Source organism: Bombyx mori, chromosome 24 (genome assembly GCF_030269925.1).
Source record: "Bombyx mori chromosome 24, ASM3026992v2".
Classification (NCBI taxonomy): domain Eukaryota; kingdom Metazoa; phylum Arthropoda; class Insecta; order Lepidoptera; family Bombycidae; genus Bombyx; species Bombyx mori.
The window spans coordinates 16,546,250-16,552,249 of NC_085130.1; the positions used below are offsets into that span (position 1 = coordinate 16,546,250).

The window sequence follows — 6,000 nt, forward strand, 5'->3', positions numbered from 1 at the left end:
TGTCTACTAATATATTTCCTAATCATCCGACTCAAATGGAAAGTAATGATGTCACTCCTAGATTTATAGGAAGACATAAATATTGTGACTCGGATGCTGCCCCTTACGTCATTCATATTCAAAAACAAATACAGGCATCTAATGACAATACCATTTTGCACCCAATTTCTTTTGGCAAATTTTTGAAAAATTATTCTATTAAAAATATTGTTAATGGCAGTCTTAAGAGAATTGGTAGAAACAGGCTATCACTAACATTTGAAAATTTTAATGCGGCTAACAATTTCATGGATTTAGATATTTTAGAGAAGAATAAATATAGAGCATTCATTCCTACCTTTCAAGTTACTCGCATGGGTATCGTTAGAAATATTCCTACAGAATGGTCTGAAGAAGAAATAATTAATAATATCAGTGTTCCGTTAGGTTGCGGAAAAATCCTAAAAATTAGGAGATTAAGAAGAAAAATCACTGTAAATGATAATAAAACTTTTATTGACACAGAATCCGTGGTAATAACATTTGATGGACAGGTTTTACCTAAAAGAGTATATATGTGTTTTACATCATTACCAGTTGATTTATACATTTATCCTACAGTTCAATGTTTTAATTGCTGTAGATTCGGTCATGTTAGAGCTCAGTGTAGATCGAAACCGCGTTGTTTTAAATGTGGTCAAGATCATACAGGAGATTCTTGTAATGCAGAGGAGGAAAATGTTTCCTGTTGTCTTTGTAACGGCTTACACTTTGCTATAAATAAGAAATGTCCAGAATTTGAAAGACAAAGGGCCATAAAGCAGACAATGGCGAACAGTTGTGTGTCATACTTGGAAGCATGTAAACTTCATCCTCCAGTGTATAAATCGTATGCTGATGTTCTTTCTTCAATTCCATCGGATCGTAAGAATCATTCAACGTTTCATGAATCTATTGCCCCCAGCCCAGTAATTGCCAGTAAAAGTCCATCGTCATATAAAAAAACAGTTTTTATGAAACCTCGATCTCCCTTTAAAGGTGATAAAGGTTTTGATCAAAGGGCCCATAGAAATCTTACAAGAGATTACGATGCTCCATCTCCTTCTAATGGCTGTGCTTTAAAATTTAATGAAAATTCCGAATCTCCTGTGGCTGAAATAATTATTGCTCTTATTAATTTACTTGCTCCTAATAACGCTACACCGTCCAACGCAGCTGATATCATAAGACAAATTTTAAACAAAACATACAATGGCTCCACAAATAAAAAAGATGATTCAGTGGAACTGTCGAAGTATTCTAAGTAAAAAGTCTGATCTCATTCACTTAATAAATAAACACTCTCCAATCATAGTTTCTTTACAGGAAACATGGTTGAAAAGTATATATCCTTTCAAAATCAAAGGATATACCTGTATCCGTGAAGATCGTATTGACGGGTACAGTGGTGTTGCTCTTCTTGTAAATAGTGTTCTTAGCTTTAAACTTGTAGATATACCTGATCATAGTTTTGGTTTATCCATTATTGCGGTCATTGTAAATAATATATGTATAGTTAGTGTATATATTCCCCACCCTTCTGTAGAGATTTACAAAGAGTTTATAACTATTATTTTGAATCTTCCTAGACCAATCATAATAATGGGTGATTTTAATGCTCACCATCAAACATGGGGAAGCTCAATATCTAATGAATTTGGAGATATAATTCTTGATTTTGTTAATGAACAGAATTTGTGTATTTTAAATTCTGGAAGTCCAACTCGTAGAACTGGTCCTGATCAAATTGTTAGTGCTCCTGATATATCTATTTCCTCCCCATCTCTGGTGCCGTCTTTGTCCTGGAAAACATTATAATTAAGTTATGGAAGTGACCACTATCCTATTATTATTTCATTTTCACACAATAACATAGTAATTAAGGATCATTCTAAACATAAGTCTACAATAAAGTACAATCTATCTCAAGTAACAGATGAGGATTGGAAAATGTTTCAATCGCGTTTGGATATTAAACTTGCCAACTGTGAAAATATTAATAACTTAGATTCCGATGCACAAGCAAAAATTTTAGCTTCTGCTTTTATAGAAACAGCTGATGAAGTTTTCCCTTCTAAAAGCCCTTCTGGTATTTTTATTCCTTCTCCTCCTTGGTGGGACCGGGAGTGCACTCAGGCGGTAAAGGAGAGAAAAGCAGCCGAATTATTATATTTAGAAGAAACTATTACAGAAAATTTTGATATTCTAACAGAAAGAATCAATAGTACTCGGAATCTTTTATTAAAAAAGAAACGAGAAGGTTTTAAAAAATTTTGTGCTTCGATTTGTCCTAATATCTCACCTTCTGAAGTATGGAACCAAATAAGAAGATTTAGATCTGCATATAAAGAAAATACAGTCAAAGACTTGCCTTATGATCTGGCTGACAAGTTTCTTGATAAATTAGCTCCCCCTTATGTTCCAGAAGAATGTTTAGTTCTTATCCCGTCTGTCCTTCCTTTCTCATGTTCAGATCCAGTTTCAGATTTTGATTTACCTTTTTCATTTAATGAACTGAAGGGGGTAATCTCGAATCTTAAGGACTCTGCTCCAGGTGATGATAAGATTCCTTATTCTTTCTTTGTCCATTTGAGTGATTCTAGTCTCACATATTACCTCAACCTTATAAATTCTATGTTCATTACATGTGTTATCCCAGAGTCATGGAAAAAACAAATTATTTTACCCATTCTCAAACCGGGTAAATCTTCATCAGATGTATTGTCATACAGACCCATAGCTCTCTCATCTGTAATGTTGAAAATTTTAGAACATTTAATTAAAATTAGACTAGAATGGTTTGTGGAAAGTAACAGTTTACTCAGTGACAGTCAAAACGGATTTAGAAGGGGTAAAAGCACAATGGACAGTCTTGCTATCTTTATAGTGGATATTTTGGTAGCTTTCTCAAACTCTGAATCTATTGTAGCTGGATTTCTGGATATTTCCGCTGCATATGATAATGTACATATTCCTACACTGCTTTACAAATTACAGAAAATAAGGGTTCCTGTTAGACTTGCTAACTTGATTATTACTATATTGTCAAATCGAACTATCATTTTAAACTCTACCTCTTCAGATTCACAACAATCTAGAACTTTATGGAGAGGTCTTCCTCAAGGATCTGTGTTAAGTCCAATTTTATACAATATATACACTTGTGATTTGGAAGAGACCCTTGGAAATCAAGTAAAAATTCTTCAATATGCTGATGACCTCCTTATGTACACTTGCAATAAAGACATACATAAGGCTTGCTTATCCCTTAGGAATTCATTTCTAACTCTTAAATCTTGGTTAGATAATAATGGACTTTCCCTTTCTGCCTCCAAAAGTTCTATTGTTGTATTCTCTAGAAAACGTTCTCTTCCTCCAATTAGTATATTGTATGAGAATGAATTAATTTCTGTAAATAGTCATGTTAAATTTTTAGGTTTAATTTTAGATTCAAAATTGAATGGAATTCAACATTGTAATTACATTACAAACAAGTGTTTGATTAATATGAATATCTTACGTTCTCTTGCTGGTGTATGGTGGGGTGCCCACCCATTCAATTTAAAACTTTTATATAATGCCATAGTAAGATCAGTTTTAGATTATGGTACTTTTTTACTTCAACCAGGGGATGTGAATGCTTTCAAAAAACTAGACACTATACAGTCTAAATCACTCAGAATTATCACTGGAGCCATGAAATCTAGTCCTGTTACAGCATTACAGGTAGAATGTGTTGATCCTCCTCTTCATTTGAGACGTCAATATTTATCTGATAAATTCGTTTTCAAATCCCTACAAATTCAAAATAATCACATTATTACCAAACTTAAAACTTTAAATGAACTCATAGAATACTCTTCATTTTGGAAACATAAACAGTTACCATGTTTAATAATTAGCTACAGAAAATATTTGTCTATTCAAACTCCAACTAATCACTCTCATATTTTCCCTCTATTTTGTGTAAACTATATGGCATTGATTTTAAAACCGGATATTCATCTTGACATGGGTATTTCTAAGTATCAACCCCAACCAAATACTAACTTTAATTTTGTAATAGACCAAGACTGGAATGACTATAACCATATATATACAGATGCTTCCAAACACCCTCAAGGTTGTGTTGGTGTAGGAGTCTACCATTCGCAATCAAAAATAGTTGAAAAGATAAAATTACCATCTGAAACATCAGTGTTCACTGGTGAATGTTTTGGAATATACAAGGCCATAGAATACATTTTGATATTCAAACTAAAGAAAACTTTAATACTAACCGATTCAAAGAGTGCTTTACAGGCTCTTGCAAAATTTCCTTTTAAATCTCAACCGATTTACCCTATTCTCTTAGACTGTAGAAACCTGTTAATGAAATGTATGGATCAAAATCTTACAGTATCATTTGTATGGATACCTAGCCATTGCGGAATTAAAGGAAATGAAATAGTTGATAGAATTGCAAACGAGGCTATCAATTGTGGTGATATTTATTATTTCAAAAATTATAGTCATGATTTAGTTAGCCTCCCTAAAACATATTTGAATAATGCTTGGAGTGCACAGTGGTATAATGGCGTTAAAGCAAAATATTACCGAAGGGTACAACCAACCATTCCTTCCAAACCATGGTTCTACAAATATAATTTTAAACGCCACGAGACTTCCAGTTTGATACGGATGAGATTAGGCCACACGTGTAGTCCGGCACATCTAGCGACGATCGGAGTGCTGGATAGCAGTAAGTGTGAATGCGGTGCGGACATTGGCGATTTAAATCACATTATTCTTTCATGTCCCCTTTTTGACCATTCACTTCTTTATAGTTCTTTATCATCACTTAGTATTCCTTTTCCTATATCTGTACCTTATTTATTACATACAGTAGACCCAGTTATTTATAAAATTATTATCTTATTCCTCAACAGTTTTAACCTAAAATTATAATTATATATATTATTTATTCTTCCTAATTATATTAATCCTAATCCAATTTTCCTGCCTAAACCTTATCTAACTTATATTTTCTGTTTTGATTTTTGCTTCCTAACCTTTATTTTGAAAGTGGCAAATAACACTTGGTGTTGGGTCCAAAAAGAAAAAAAAAAAAAAAAAAAAAAAATAAGACATGACGTAAAGATCTTAGTTACCAGGTCATAAAATCGCTTCCGTTAAAAAAAAACCAATGGGCACTGACCTCCGCGTTAAACTTCCGAGTACATATCTGACTTCGCTACCTCCGCCCCGAGTCCGCGGGCCGGTTCAAACAATTTAATATCATAATCTGTACCTGCGTAACAATAAATAACGAATATCCGCGAAGTCGGACACGGCATTTTCAAATTGGTTTTCGCAATAGGAATTTAATCCTTGCTTGAAGCTGCAAACTTCGGCTACAACAAATACTCTGTGGTTTGTAATAAATGAATGAAACAGAATAATCAAGGCTTAATAACTACCCATTAGTTATTAAGCGTTGAAAAATAATATTTAATGATTGAATAAATAGAGATATTAAGAACTATAAAATTAAATGTTGTTTACGTATTTATATTACAGATGAGTGAATATTTTGTTAGATGAATTTATTATAGTTTTAATTTATGCTTTTATTTACATACTTATGTCAATAATCTTAACAAAATTAAATCAAAATAACTTAACACAAATCAACTCATATTGAATTATTGAATTACATTACATACTTATAGAGAATATAAAGAAGGAGTGCACAATGCTAATATTTTCTTAAATTATGCATAAAAATACATTAAATCAATAAAAAAAAACATTACACACACTACCATGTATTTGACGCACGCACGCATGCATACTATTTGTTTATAGTCAAACTTTTCTTATTGTTTAAAGTTTGTGGTCAAATTGACAATAGATCAATACCTATTGTTTGTCTCTATTAATATTTGTCTAAAGTGCAGTCTTGGTGAAATCTGTGATTATAGAAGTATAATAGTCTTTGAC

General features: G+C 32.4%; 1 long non-coding RNA gene across 2 annotated transcripts; it reads right to left on the minus strand.

Moving 5' to 3' along the window:
• Positions 1 to 2,388: 2,388 nt before the first annotated feature.
• LOC134201212 (uncharacterized) lies at positions 2,389 to 5,086 on the minus strand. Of its 2 annotated transcripts, XR_009976407.1 has the most exons (5): positions 4,632 to 5,086; positions 4,299 to 4,383; positions 3,539 to 3,813; positions 3,093 to 3,427; positions 2,389 to 2,767 (listed from the first exon to the last, which is right to left on the minus strand). It is a non-coding gene; the product is annotated as an uncharacterized LOC134201212 (long non-coding RNA). The 2 variants fall into 2 exon arrangements; XR_009976406.1 differs by lacking the exon at positions 3,093 to 3,427.
• Positions 5,087 to 6,000: the final 914 nt, after the last annotated feature.